General features: G+C 34.5%; 1 protein-coding gene across 1 annotated transcript in view; it reads right to left on the bottom strand.

Annotated features, from left to right (window-relative positions):
• The window catches only part of trioa (trio Rho guanine nucleotide exchange factor a), a 784,286-nt gene that overhangs the window by 45,224 nt on the left and 722,338 nt on the right, over positions 1–16,724 (bottom strand). The gene's annotated exons all lie outside the window — the stretch shown is intronic.

The following is a 16,724-nucleotide window of genomic DNA, read 5'->3' on the forward strand; positions in this document are numbered from 1 at the left end:
ACTACAATCACACATATATAAAATGTTTGTTTTTCTTTTTTATTTGGAAATGTTTTGATAATTTTAGCTAATAACTATTTCATTGGCATATTAAATTGTGTATATGAGTTGCAGTGGTCATGTCAAATCAGTAACTAAATCAGCTATTATCTCAAAAACATTGCAAGAATTAGATGGTTTGTTTCCAGTGAGAAACTTGTTCATGCTTTTATCAGCAGCAGGGTGGATTACTGTAATGGACTTCTCACGGGGCTTTCCAAAAAGGCAGACAGCAGTTGTAGCTCATCCAGAACGCTGCTGCCAGGATTCTGACCAGAACCAGGAAATCAGAGCACATCACAACTGTCCTCAGGTCTTTACTGGCTCCCATTCAGAACGGATTTTAAACTATTATTAATTGTCTATAAATCAATAAAAGGCCTAGGACCTTAATACATTACAGATTTGCTCTCTGAATACAAACCTAACAGATCACTCAGATCTTTAGGGTCAAGTAGAAATTCCAAGAGTTCAGCCAAAGCAGGGTGAATCGGCTTTCAGCTACTAACAGCGCCCCGCTGCTGGAATCAGCTTCCAGAAATGATCAGATGTGCTCCAACACTAGGCACGTTCAAATCAAGACTGAAAGCACATCTGTTGCCTTTACTGAATGAGCACTGTGCTTCTTTTCATTCTTTTATAACATGTTTTAACATATTTAATCTGTTTTTTTATTCTGTTTTTATTTACTTATACTCGTTTCTTTTATTTCTGTTTACGTGAACCACTTTGAATTACCATTGTGCATGAAATGTGCTATATAAAAAACTTGCCTTGTCTTGCCTTACATCTATAGTTATTATTCTTTACTTTTCAATTTAAATGTTTAGGGTCAATAGGACTTTAAACTAATTTAAAAATTAATATAAGAATTCCTATTTTTAATTGTATTTACTTGAAAAAATCTACACACAAATATTAGGGGTCAGAAATATTTAAAATCTAATTAAATAGAATAATTCTAAAAAAAAAAGAATACATATTATACAGTTTAATAATCATCCTCATCATTGATTTTATACCATTTCTTTTTCAAATAAATTTGACATCTGTTGACATTTTTAGAAATCAAAAATTCTAAAAACTGTTTTTAATGTATTGATATCATTAGAATGATTTCTACATGTGACAGTATTGCCATCACAGAAATATTCACTACCGGTCAAAATTTTGTGGTCAGTTTAATTTTTTTAAATGTTTTTTTTTTAAAGAAAATTATTCATAAAAAAAATTGATACAATTTTAAATAACTGCTTTTTTATCGAATGTAGTTTCAAATTATTACTCCAGTCATTATTGCTTTTATTACCATTATCATTAATAATAATAATATTAATAATAACAATAAAAATAATAATAATTAATATTACAGTGAAGGTTCTCTGAAGGATTTCTGAAGGATCATGTAGCTAAAGACTGGAGTAATAAACCTGAAAATTAATCTTTGAAATCACTGGAATAAATGATTAGATTCCATTATAAACTACTTTTAAACAGTTATTCTATAGCACAACAACACTACACAATTTTACAATTTGTACTGTATTTTTCATTAAATAAATGCAGCCTTGGTGAGCAGGAGAAGCTTATTTTAAAACATTTAAAAATCACAATGACCCTAAATTTTAACAGGTAGTATATATCTTAATATATATTTAAAAAGAAAACTGTCTACTTTTAGTGTCGCATAAATAAATATGAAATCAAATCAGAACACAACACAATCAAATATACAACAGTAAAAATATATATCCAATATTAATGATACACAAAACACAGAAATAACAGCCAATGATGAAGTTCCATACAGTCAAAACATTTGACATGATATTTGGGAGACTTATCTCTGGGATAAATGGATAATCATCAACAGAGAGCTCTCTTGTTTTTATTTCGACATCTGCATTTTGGAAGTGGGACAAAGACACTGCATACTGCGGTTCTCATGGCTACAGACTGGCTTTTGCAAAATACAAAACAAAAATCACCAAGGATGCATCAAATTACATGTCACTCAATCCATTTCAGACAAAAACGAACAATCCTGTTCACTGTTCAGTCAGAACTGATGGGACCCTGTAAGATGAGAGGACAAAAAGTGTTATTATATAGACTAAAGAGATAAGCCAATGCAGAAAAATAGAGAAAATCTTTTAATAATTAGATAGAAACCAAAGTGTTTTATTTTTTTAAGTCTAATGAAAAGAAAACTCATTCATATTCCCAGCAAAACACAAAAATTGAAGCAAATAATAGTCTAAAAAAAAGTAATGTTAGGCCACATACAAAAACGTCACGTAAAATCTTGGAGGGACTGCATAACTGTCCTGATTAGACAACACTCACTCACTTTCTTTTGGCTTAGTCAATTACACGGGCATTTGTTTTATGCGACTGGAAGGGCATCCTTGTGAATTCCCAGGGCTGGGAAACACCTATACACTTTCTCATTCACACACACTCACTACAGCAAATCCAATTTACATTTATTTTATTTACAGCATGCCTTTGGACTGGAGGAAACCCACACGAATATGAGAAGAACATGCAAACTCCACACAGAAAGGCCTCCTGGTCCAGCCGGGAATCGAACCAGTTACCTTCTTGCTTCGAGGCGACAGTGCTCTGAATTATGGAATAATAAAACGAGACTGTAAAAACCATTGGTCTTAATTGTCAAAATTTTAAAACAAGACTTTTTATCAGATTTTGCTCTTAATGTTTAGTTTAGCAGCACTAAATCCAGAAATAGTTTTTATAGCTTTGCAAAAAAAATGAAACAAAAATCCCCAACACAAGCCAGCTGTCTCAATTGTTTTGGGATAGGAGTTTGTGGAAAAAAACAAACCTAATTTTAATGTACAATGAAAATGAATGTAACCCTTTTTATAGCATAATGTGAGTTCACTGGATTAGCACCATTTTACACTGACAAATTGTGAGAAATTTAAATATGTGACAATAGTTGACTTAAAACATATCTTCTTCAGTTGTGGTAAATAGCCTGCCTGTTGTTTTTTTGCGGTCAATTGTCATTCTGATGGTCACCTGAGTTCCAGTCTGAACATATCACAAACAAGTATTGTATTAAATCATAGATTAAATATCGGTTGTTTTTCACCAAACCCTATCATATAGACTCAAAGCATTAATAATACGCTGATACATGCATGGTGCCATTCTGTGTCACAAAAAAGCTATGCTAGTCGATATTCTCTGCCGTTTCAAGAGTTCACACTTAGCTGATGATTGATTATAAAGCATGTTTGATGTGCTGTCCCGGGAGAGATCCCCAGGCTCATAAGCTCCTCGAGTCCGGGGCTCGCCTCCCTTTTGCAAGGCGAGAGGGGAGTTTGAGCTCTGGTAGATCTCGAGAACTCCTCTGCTGTAGTAGCTAATGAACAGATAGTGATTGCTCTTCAGAGATAACTACTTACTAGGAGCATGTCTATAGTGCCAATTTGGATTAGTCAATTAACTTAAGTTGCATGTTTTTGGACGGTGGGAGGAAACCGGGGAACCTAAGGGGAAATCCATGTGAGCACGGGGAGAATGTGTAAACTCTGCTCTGAAACGTTGGCTGGCTTGGCAAGGACTAAACCCAGAGACGTTCTTGCTGTGAGGCAACAGTGCTAACCACTGGGCCACCATACCACCCATCTAGGAAAGGAGGAGGAGTAGGCGTGGAAGGGAGGATTTTTCATAATGAAGATGGCTGTCATATGGAACTTAGAGTATTTATAGTGGCCTAGGTATCGTGATTGGTGAATCATAAATTAAATAATGCGGGACCGGCTGCAAGCAATCATAAACATGTCATCCTCTCAAATTAGTTTATAAATAAACTTCACTTTGTGGACACGTGCTTCAAGTAAGCTAAAGATTTTAATGTAATTTTGTGATACAAACAAGAAAAAAAATCATCAAAACATTAGGGTGAGTAAAACATGGCAAAAGTTGATTTTTAGGGTACACTACCATTTAATGACGCATTCTTCACAGTCATAAGGCAAACTGAAAAACAAGTGAGATTCCACACACTTCAGCTTTGAAAAAGAAAAATATCAGCAAAAGCCAGTTCCAATTGTACAGGGGTTAGGATTTCGTAGAAAAACAAACCTGATTTTAATGTAGCCTACAACTTAATGAAAATACTAAATTTGACCATTTTTCGGCCGTTAGCCCTGCTGAAAAAAAAACTGGTTTTAGCTGGTCCAGCTTAAGTTGGTTTAAGTGGGTTTTTTCACCAGGGAGGAAGTTCACGAAACTGGATTAGCGCCATTTAACACTGACAAATTGTAAGAAATTTAAATATGTGACAATAATTGACCTTAAACACGTGTTCTTTAGTTTATTGTGGTAAATAGCCTGCCTGTTGTTTTGTTGCGGTCAACTGTCATTCTGACGGTCAGCTGACAACCAGTTGCAGTTTGAATAATGCTATCGACAACCGGTAAGTATTTTATTATTAAGTTAATTTCTATTAAATGTTGATTTGTTTTTCATTAAACCCCATCTTATAGGCTCAAAACACATAGAATGCGCCTATACGGGGTCTCATGGAGCCATTTTGTAACACAAAAAAGCTATGCTAGTCGCTAGCTTCCAGTAAGATAAAATTTAATTTTGTGCTATTAAAAACAAAACGTGATCAAAATACTAGGGTGAGTAAAAATACCTAAGGTTTAATTTTGGGGGGTACACTACTCGTTTTAAGAGTTCACACACTTAGCTGGTGATTGATTTTAAAGCTTGTTTGGCATGCTGTCCAGGGAGAGAGCCCTCAGCTCATAAGATCCTCGAGCCTGGGGCTCCCCTTCCGTTTGCAAGGCAAGAGGGGAGTTTGAGCTCAGGTAGATAAACATCACTTAATGACGCATTCTTCACAGTCATGAGGCAAACTGAAAAACGAGTGCGATTCCACTCATTCATTCATTTTCTTGTCGGCTTAGTCCCTTTATTAATCCGAGGTTGCCACAGCAGAATAAACCAACAACTTATCCAGCAAGTTTATTTTATGCAGCTGATCCCCTTCCAGCCGCAACCCATCTCTGGGAAACATCCACACTACGGACAATTTAGCTTACCCAATTCACCTGTAATGCATGTCTTTGGACTGTGGGGGAAACCAGAGCAGCCAGAGGAAACCCACGCGAAGGCAGTGAGAACATGCAAACTCCACACAGAAACACCAACTGAGCCGAGGTTCGAACCAGCGACCTTCTTGCTGTGAGGCGACAGCACTACCTACTGCGCCACTGCCTCGCCCCGATTCCACACACTTTAGCTTTAAAAAAATAAAGCCAAAACACAAGCCAGTTCTAAGTGGACTGGGGTAGGAGAAAAACAAACCTAATTTTAATGTACAACATGATGAAAATACCGAATTCGACCATTTTTCGGCCATTAGCCCTGCTGAAAAAAAAATGGTTTTATGGTCCATGGCTATTGAAAAAAAATATGATAAGTATTTTGTTCAATAATACATTAAATGTTGGTTTAGTTTTCATTAAACCCCATCATAAATACTCAAAACACTTATAATGTGCCAATACGTTGATAAGTGTAACGTAGTGTTCAGCTGTATCACAAAAAAAGCTATGCTAGTCGATATTCTCTGCCATTTTGTGGACACTTGCTTTCAGTAAGCTACAAATGTTAATGTCATTTTGTGTAAAAAAAAAAAACTGAATGAAGGTCATCAAAACACTAGGGTGAGTAAAAATTGCCAAAAGTTTAATTTTGGGGTGCACTTCCTGTTAAATGATGCATTCTTCACAGTCATGAGGCAAACTGAAAAACGAGTGCGATTCCACACACACACCCCCGTTAATCAGAGGATCTGTAACTCTTACAATGCACCATGATTCAAAGCTCTCTCTCTCTTTCTCTCTCTTTCTCTCTCTCTCTTTCTCTCTCTCTCTCTCTAGCCATGACAGAACAGGGAGAAACATGTGTGTCAGTCCCAATTTCGACGAGCTGCATGATGGCCACCAGACACTCCATCATGAAACACACACCAGCTCTTTGTTTGCTTATGTGTTTCTTTCATTTCCCAATCCCAAACACGGCGGCACGAAATAAAAACTGCACATTTTCCATTTCATTTCAGTAGGCGTTGCCTGCTTTGGCTCATTTTAAGGAAGTTTGCCACTCAGAGGACAAACGGTTAAATTAAAGATGACTAAATGATGACTGCATTTCCCAAAGTTGAATAAAAAGAAACGCTTTTGGAAGGAGGTTGACAAATGTAAGATTTTGGTTTTCCCATCCTGTATTTAGAAGGAGAAAAGACAACATGAATGGGTCATTAATTTGCTGTGTATGAAGAATTAGCTGTGAAAGGACTGAATTATTGAATATTGAAAAAGGAGGGGGTGTTTTCAGTGCATATTTCTATCAGGATGCATAGTGAAAATTAAAATGTGCTTGACAGCATGTTAATCACCTATGTGTGTGTGTGTGTGCGCGTGTGTGCGTGCATGTGTGTGTGTGTGTGTGTGCGTGTGTAAGTGTAACAGATAGAAATGGTCCACATGCCTGAGCAGTTTGCTGGATTTGTGTCCTGCCTGAGGGTGAGATTTTGAGCATTGTTGTTGTCTTGTGAACAGACAGCCGCTCACACATGATAAATTGTTTCCGTGTTGAGCTCGTGCTATAAGCCTGTGCCTCCGCCAGGCCTCCCAGGCTCTCAAACCCCAAAGCTGCATTTTTCCAGATTTTACAGTTGCACTCCGCATTTCATGACACTGTCGAAGCTCCGCTCAGCTTCCAGTGCATCCTCCTTATTTATTTCATTGTCAAAGTCAGATTTGGGATGTGATCATAGTATTTTGGAGACGGTGGTCATATACTAAAAAATGCAGGGTTTACGCAATTAACTCATGTTGTCCCAACACAAATCGATTAAGTTATCATGACATAATTTAAGTGGATAGAACATAAAACAATTAAGTTCCCCAAAGAACTGTGTTATTTCAGCTCATTTTAAATAAGTAGGTTTAACAAGCAGCTAAAACATTTTTGTGTAATATTGTATAATTGAAAAAATCATTCAATTATTTTGCTAAAATGGAATTAATTTTATTTGAAATGGTCGCTGGTGTTATCATATTTGATTTTAATATAATTAAACAACAATACTCTGCATGATTAACTAGCTAAACAATCGGCAACCAGATTTTACCTATAGGACATGTCCTGGGTTAGCATCTGTGTTGATACTGGAACAACATTCCAATCAGCCAATCAGAATTAAGAGATACGTTTACCGTTTAATTTTAGGCTCATGTTAGGATAATGCACTTCTACATGATTGTTATTTCCGCTGATTTTGGGAATAATTTACAGTTATGGTTGGGTTTAGGGGTGGGTAATAGGATGGATTACATTTTCAAACAAAAATGATGTTCCAGGACCAACATAGCTGTTGATAGATCGCATGATGGTACCTGGCAAATTAATGACGTGCCTAAACAATCCTAATAATTGGCAAAATTTTAGTAAACAGTATAGTTTTACTTGCTCTAATGGTCATAATATTTTCAGATGTTTTTATGACAAATAAAATAAATATAAAAGAAAACACTTTTAAAATGTAAAGCTTACAATGGCAACATTTTAATTTACATTCAGAAGAAATAAAACAAAAAAATAAATACATTTTATTTCAAGCACATAACTCATAAGTTAAGAGAAAATGACAAAAATTTAATTTAGTTACCTTGATTTTTCAATGTGGTGTTGTTGATAAAAATGTAAATTACCTTCATCTTGAAGATGTTCTCAGATGTCACTATTCATTCTCATAGAAACCACCTAAATAATCCTTCACACAAACTTTTTAAAGCAACATAACAGTGTTGTGGCAGAAATTACACTGATACTGTGCGACAGCTATTTTTTGTTTAAAAAATAATATTGATAATAGTCTCACATTAATAACTATAAATATTTATAATAACTATAATATTTAAATTATTTTACTAGTGCTTAATTAAGATACAGTAATAGATACCAGATAAATAATATTATATATATATATATATATATATATATATATATATATATTTTTTTTTTTTTTTTTTTTTTTTTTTTGAAGTTTAAAACGCTGGGTGTGTGACAAGGTGAAAACAGTGATTTTGACACCTAGAAGGCGGTTGAATAATATGAAAAACATATAATAAAAAGCTAGTTTTTTTAAAGTAGGTTTTATTGTTATTTTGACAATGAAAAATACATTTGAACAAAATTATATATTTTTTGATATATGATCAAAGGACATAAAAGTGCCCGTAGTTAAAGAATTACCCAAGAATTGTCCAAATGTTTGTTAACATTGTATATATATATATATATATATATATATATATATATATATATATATATATATATATATATATATATATATATATAGACACATCAATTTGAACTTTTCATACTCTGTTATTCACAGCATAAATTGTATTTCTGCTTTTAAGTGCTGTTTAAAAAACATGAATGATTTGAGGGGGAAAGATAAGGTGAACTTCACACCTGAAAGGTTATTAAGAGTCTACCTTACAGTTATTGTGAAAATGAGAGAGCTTGAGCGAATGAGATGATTAATTAATAACAATTATCAGAGCTCTGATAATTCACTAGCGAGGATAACATCAAGAGTGCTTAATTGCCCCAACAAGTCTTGATGTGCTTTTCCTCCTGACCGTCCAGGGTTATTAAGTGCGCTGAGTTGCCTTGATATGTTAGGCATGCTTAAAATGTGATTGCGGGACTGATGGATAAAAACAACCTGTAATTGCTGGGTATCGCTGAGCTTGAAGATGATTTAGGGACTCAGTGGGGAACTCGATAAATAAACAAATAAATAAAACCTTTTCACATTTTAAACAAACCACTTAGAGCATTTCTGGAATTTTAGTAAGACAGCAGAAGTATTTTAAGTGTTATTAAAGCACCTTATTTTCTTATTTAAAGTCTTTTTTGAAGTTAGGTTAGCAATAGCAATCAAGCAGAGATCACTTTAAAGACTTCATAGTATGTAATGTTTGATGTAATTTACACTTTTGTTGTGTTGTGATGACAGAACTTGCTGTCTCTTAATATGTAATTTTTTCTGTTCTTTTAAACTCTATATATATATATATATATATATATATATATATATATATATATATATATATATATATATATATATATATTCATATTCATTCATTCATTTTCTTGTCGGCTTAGTCCCTTTATTATTCTGGGGTTGCCACAGCAGAATGAACCGCCAACTTATCCAGCATGTTTTTACGCAGCGGATGCCCTTCCAGCTGCAACCCATCTCTGGAAAACATCCACAAACACTCATTCACACACAATCATACACTACCGACAATTTAGCCAACCCAATTCACCTGTACCACATTTTTTGGACTGTGGAGGAAACCGGAGCACCCGGAAGAAACCCACGCGAACACAGGGAGAATATGCAGACTCCACACAGAAACGCCAACTGAGCCCTGCGCCACTGCTTTGCCCATATATATAAAGGTTGATGTAGTTGTTGTTATAGTTGTAGTAGTAGTAGTCATTGTAGTAGTATCGATTGTAGTTGTGATTATTAAAGTAGTAGTTGTAGTAGCTCCTGTAGTAGTTCATGTCGTTGGTATAGTGGTAGCAGAAGTAGTAAAGGTGTCGTAGTAGTAGTAGTCGTAGTTGGTGTAGTAGTACCAGTAGTAGATGTTGTTGATGTAGATGTTGTAGTAGCAGTGATTGCGGTAGTAGTAGTAGTAGACGTTGTTGTATTAGTTGTAGGAGATGCTGTAGTAGAATCAGTAGTGGTAGTCATTGTTGTAGTAGTATCAGTATTAGTAGACATTGTAGTAGTAATAGTCGTGGTTGTGGCTGTAGTAGAAGCAGTAGTAGTTGTAATATTAGTAACTTTCTGTAGTAGTAGTAGTTGGTGTAGTACTTGTGATTTTTTATTATTGTCAGTTATTATTACTGTTGTCCTTTCTTTCATTTTACTGTCATTAAATTACTAAGCATTGTTGTTACTCCTTACCACTGTTTCATTCTGTTTTACTTATATCTGCAATACTTGCTTCATTTATTGACTTTTCTTGTCCCTTATGTATGTACTCTGACCTGTCCACCAAGTTACCTTTACATTTTACATTTACATTTACATTTAGTCATTTAGCAGACGCTTTTATCCAAAGCGACTTACAAATGAGGACAAGGAAGCAACTTACACAACCAAGAGCAACAATGAATAAGTGCTATAAGCAAGTTTCAGGTCTGTAAAGTCTAAGAAGGGAAGTATTAGTAGTATTAGTATATATTTTTTTTTGTACAGTTAGTGTGATATTCAGAGAGGCAATTACAGATTAGGAAGTGTAGTGGAGACTAAATAGTTGAGTTTTTAGTCGTTTCTTGAAAGTAGCGAGTAACTCTGCTGTTCTGATGCAGTTAGGGAGTTCATTCCACCAACTGGGCAGATTGAGCGTGAGCGTTCGCGAAAGTGATTTCTTACCCCTTTAGGATGGAACCACGAGGCGACGTTCATTCACAGAACGCAAGTTTCTGGAGGGCACATAGATCTGCAGAAGCGAGAGCAGATAAGAAGGAGCAAGGCCAGAAGTCACTTTGTAGGCAAACATCAGAGCTTTGAATTTGATGCGAGCAACAACTGGCAGCCAGTGCAAACGGACTAGCAGCGGAGTGACATGTGCTCGTTTAGGTTCATTGAAGACCACTCGTGCTGCTGCATTCTGGAGCAGTTGAAGAGGCTTGATAGAGTTAGCTGGAAGCCCAGCTAGTAGAGAGTTACAGTAATCCAGTTTGGAGAGAACAAGAGCTTGAACAAGGAGTTGAGCTGCATGTTCAGATAAGAAGGGTCGGATCTTTCTGATGTTATAGAGTGTGAATCTGCACGATCGAGCAGTTCTAGAGATGTGGTCAGAGAAGTTTAGTTGGTCATCAATCGTTACTCCAAGGCTTTTCACCATTTTGGATGCAGTAATGGTTGCCCCGTCCATCTGGATTGAAAAGTTATGGTGTAGAGTCGCACATGCACACACACACAACCACGCACACACACAAATGCACCTACCAGTACCTGACTATATTGTTATTTTTTTTTATGTTTCTTTGTATTTGTATGATATAACAGGGCAAGGAAATGTTCACAGTATGTCTGATAATATTTTTTCTTCTGGAGAAAGTCTTATGTGTTTTATTTCGGCTAGAATAAAGGCAGTTATTAATTTATTTAAAAACATTTTAAGGTCAAAATTATTAACCCCTCTAAGCTATATATTTTTCGATAGTCTACAGAACAAACTGCCTAGTTAACCTAATTAACCTAGTTAAGCCTTTAAATGTCACTTTAAGCTGTATAGAAGTGTCTTGAAAAATATCTTGTAAAATATTATTTACTGTCATCATTGCAAAGATAAAATAAATCAGTTATTAGAAATGAGTTATTAAAACTATTATGTTTAGAAATATGTTGAAAAAAATCTGCTCTCCGTTAAACAGAAATTAGGGGGAAAAAATAAACAGGGGGGCTAATAATTCTGACTTCAACTGTAGATACAAAAACATTATAGTGACGCAGCAGTATCCTGAACCAACACTATTCTACCATACACTATTAAAATCCACAGCCAAATGAACATCACAGAAAATCAAATGCAACAGCTAAAACCACCATGAGTGCCTTTTTAGTGCCACCGTCCATACAGTGTAAGAAGAAAGACAGACAAAGAAACACATATAGAGAGAAATGAGGTTAACACACTCACTTACACCCGTGCACATGTCCTCTTAGAGCGTCCCTCAATGGGGGAAACCCTCATCTGTGTCTTCAGAAGTTATTTTCCACCCTCAATAAACAGGCCAGCCATTGTCACATGGAGGGCTCTCGTTATTATTTTTTGAAGTAATTACACCTTATTATGTGTGTTTACTTTAGCGAGGGTGAGTGCAGGTGTGGGACAGGGAGTTGTGGGTGGTGCTGCTGAACAGTTGCCCCTGTGAGTCATTTTTTTTTCTGCTCAAGGTTTGGGCATTGTAGCTGCGCTCTGCCACTAATTTCAGACCCACAAAAGAAACGTGCAATTAGGCCTATTATTGCAGCAGCTGCGCTCGCTGCTCGACGGCCCCCTGTCTTCTCCTGGCTCATGCTGGAGATGCTCACTGCGCTCACAGACCCCCAGAGCCACACGGCAAACAAATATGCAGAGGTTATCACTAGAGAAGCCTGCATCATGAGCTGGCCTGGATCACACAAAGCAAGTTGTGATAGGATGTTTAATTTACTCTAATATTTTTCCCCAGATATATTTATAATTTTAAAATATAGCATGTTTTATTCATTTTTTTATTGTTTATCTATCTTCGTGGTTATGTTTGTGTGTGTGTGTGTGTATATATATATATATATATATATATATATATATATATATATATATATATATATRTRTATATATATATATATATATATATATATATATATATATATATATATATATATATATATATATATATATATATATATATATATTTAGGGTCGTTGTGATAACATTAATTAATCTTACGATAATATACCAGCTGACAGTGTTGGGCAAGCTACTTGAAAAATGTAGTGAGCTAAGCTATTAGCTACTCTACTTAAAATGTAGCTTAACTACACTAAAGTTACCCTCTTGGAAATGTAGCAAGCTAAGCTAAATGCTACATGGCAAAAGTAGCTTAGCTACATCTAAGCTATTTTTACAATTTTCACTTTTAAATCGAAACAACTTAAATCCAGGTCAATCATATGTTAGTGATCAATAAAACTGTCAGTGAAACATATGAGGCAGAATGGTTCATTCCAGATAAAGATAAACACATTATAGTATGTAACAGATAAAACAAAAAATCCAATAAAACCAGGTGTTACACAATTAAAATACTTAGTATACAAAAATACTAGTATAAAATACTGAGTATGCTTAAAATACAAGTAATTCATAGTAAAGGGAAATACTTAGCAATAAGCATTATAGATAGATGGATGGATGGATGGATGGATGGATGGATGGATGGATGGATGGATGGATGGATGGATGGATGGATGGATGGATGGATGGATGGATGGATGGATAGATAGATAGATAGATAGATAGATAGATAGATAGATAGATAGATAGATAGATAGATAGATAGATAGATAGATAGATAGATAGATAGATAGATAGATAGATAGATAGATAGATAGATAGTGTTTACAACTCTCTACAATAAAAAAGTAGTATCATTATTAGCTTTTATACTAGTAGCTATCATGAGCTAATAATAATTTAGCCTTTACTACAGTAAACTAATATATAAATATATATATATATATATATATATATATAAATATATATATATATATATATATATATATATATATATATAAATATATATATATATATATATATATATATATATATATATATATATATATATATATATATATATATATATATATATATATATAAAACAGGAAGAAGAAGAAGTTTTATATATATAAAACAGGAAGAAGAGGTCGTCATTCTTGCCATCATATAGATTTACTTTCATCCGCTAGACACCGGCCTCACAGCTCTGTAAATGTCAGTGCTGTCACTTATTGATCAGTGATCACTAAATGTAGGTTGTGTGGACGCTACTGCGCTACTTGCTAAAAATAAAAGTTTGCTACAGAAAAGCTATTTGATTTAGAAAGTAGCACTACCACCAAGCTACTGAGAAATTTAGTTAAGCTAGTAGCTACTGCCCAACAATGCCAGCTGAAGTAGTAGTATTGCGATACTTTAATTCATAACTCAGTTATAAAGAAATTTGTCATAAATACTGTATTTTATGTTATAAAAGGCCTACTTGAATGTAACATAATTCCCTTAAGACCAAAAAGTATTATTTGCACCCCACTTCACCTAACATTTTTTTTTATTTATTTTGTAGATAACTGACCAACAAAAATACAAAAAAATAACGATACAAACCATCATTATACAATACCATGTCCAATTAACCAAACCTGCCAAGTTGTAGTTAAGCCTTTAAAAGTCACTTTAAGCTGTATAGAAGTGTCTTGAAAAATATGTAGTCAAATATTATTTACTGTCATCTTAGCAAAGATAAAATAAATTAGTTATTAGAGAGGAGTTATTAAAACTATTATGTTTAGAAATGTGTTGAAAAAAAATCCTCTCTCTGTTAATGAGAAATAGGGGAAAAAATAAACAGGGGGCTTATAATTCTGACTTCAACTGTATGAATGTGTGAGTGTGTGTGTGAGTACATATAGTCAAGCATGAAATTATTCATACCCCTGGGATATAAATAATTTCGGCCTTGACCATATTATATATTTTTATAAATGTTAAATATGAAAAAATAATTAATACTTTCTAAAATAAATAAGCAGGCCATCTGTTCCAAAATGTGATAACAGAAGTTTCCAATATTAGCATTTAAATTTTGCTGAAATATATACAGCATATTTCCTTCCAAAAGTATTATATATAGACATTGATGACTACTGCATAGAAGTCAAAATTACTAAACATATTAATATAGTATACGCTTTAATGCATTAATCTTTCCTCCTGACTGATTTATACAATTTAGCATTGAGTTTTTAAGATTCATCATCATTGATTTAAGATCAGGACGAGTGACCTGTTGACACGATTCAAATCCAAATACACAAGCAATTGCAAATAGGACAAAAGAAATAATACAGCGGAAAATACTATACAGGTCTAAAGATTGTGCCTGCGTAATCATCCTCACGAACGGAGAAGCTGACTTTTGGGGAAGCCACAAAAAGACCCACCTTTCTCAAACACAAGAGGCCGATCTTCCGCCTTCAGGCACAAACAAAATGGCCCTGGAATCTCCACTGTTGCTCTCACTTAGTGATTTTCACACCTCGATGACTCTCCAACAATTAAAATAATGATCCAGCGCAGAGCACTTATTTTGAAGGGCATGGGTGGATTTACATGTTATGATTTGTGCGCGCCTGCAAGATGTGGGTGTCCCTGATGTCAAAAAAGAGGATGTAATCATAAATTTGACATCAGGTCATTAAAGTCAAAAATCAACAACTCAAAATCTATTAAACACACAGAGCAAGTAGATGCAGGACGTTTTATAGGCGTTCAAAAGTGATGACGATAACTATATGAGCATCCACACCAACACGTGATAGGCTATTGTCCTGTTTTAGTTTTTTGACTGCCACTTTAATGCAGGCTGGATTTTATTATTGCTGATCACATGAAGATTGTACTCAGGGTGCTTACAACGATGTACTAAAAATTTCAAGTAAATATGGAAATGTCAAAATGATAAAGAAGTAAATACTGTTGTTCAAGGTCAATCTTTGGCCATGTCAAATGACAATGTTTACATAGACATCAGTAATGGAATTATTAGCCTTAATCTGATTAAGACTATATATGTGCTCATACTTGGGAGTCCCTGTCAGAAGTACTACTTGGTCAAGTATTTTTACAGAATCTCTTTTGTTTTGGTTGTAAAGAATGTCTGAATGTCTATAATCTCAGCGTATAATATGCACAACATTACTGTTTTCACCAAAATCTAATTTTTGTTAGCACGAAGACGAAAATGGCTTGGTTTTAAAACCCTTGTACTTTGAACCCGTTTTAAAAGATTGCAATTTAAGACCAATGAATATTTAAATGCAGAACTGACTTAATAGCGAGATGCATTAACTTTTTTGAAAACAGTGGCTGTTTCCTTCCACTTATTTTTCTATGCATTTTGGATATGCACATCAAAAAAAAACTGTTAATGGAAACGCCAAGATGTAAATCAATTTTACATTAAGTAGGAAAAACGTTTTATTCGATAAGAAAAGGATGAAACTACGATGGAAACACTTACCGAACAAATTCCAGTGTGCGCATTAAAAAGGTTTAAAAATGCGATTTTGTTACATGAGATCAAGCGATGCTAAAAATGTTGGCGAATGGACAAACCAGCAGGCTGAGCACATTGTAAAACATCTGAAATAATGTTTTGGTTATTAATATTATTATTTCACTCACCTCCAGAATCAAGAGCGTCTGTGCTCCGCATCTCACGCCTTGCAATGAAGGCATTTGGTGTCTGCATTGTTATCTGAGGCACAAGTCATTTATTAAATAAAGATTCACACAGCTTCTCCTACCTAAATTCTATTTTTACTTTTGATATATGGCGCCAGTTAATCAGGAAGTGACGATTTAGTTCTCTTTGACTCATTGGATGGAAACACTGCTTTATTCGCACGTCTTTTATGAAATATTTTAGTTTTTGCACATAAATTTAATTCACATCTGTGGATGGAAGCATAGCTAATGTGATGATAACACCCCCTAGAAGCAATTTAAATTTTTTTTTTGTTCTGCCATATATATATATATATATATATATATATATATATATATATATATATATATAAATTTTTTATTTTCTTTTCCTCTGGGATTTCACCTTTAATGGACAGGACAGTACAGATTATTGACAGGAAAGCATGGGGAGCAGAGAAAGAGGAAGAATCGGCATAGGACCACGAGGCAGGAATCTAACTCGGGTCACCATGCGCACCAGGAAGCATGTGTCGACGCACTAACCACTACACCCCT

Source organism: Danio rerio, chromosome 19, assembly GCF_049306965.1.
Source record: "Danio rerio strain Tuebingen ecotype United States chromosome 19, GRCz12tu, whole genome shotgun sequence".
NCBI lineage: Eukaryota > Metazoa > Chordata > Actinopteri > Cypriniformes > Danionidae > Danio > Danio rerio.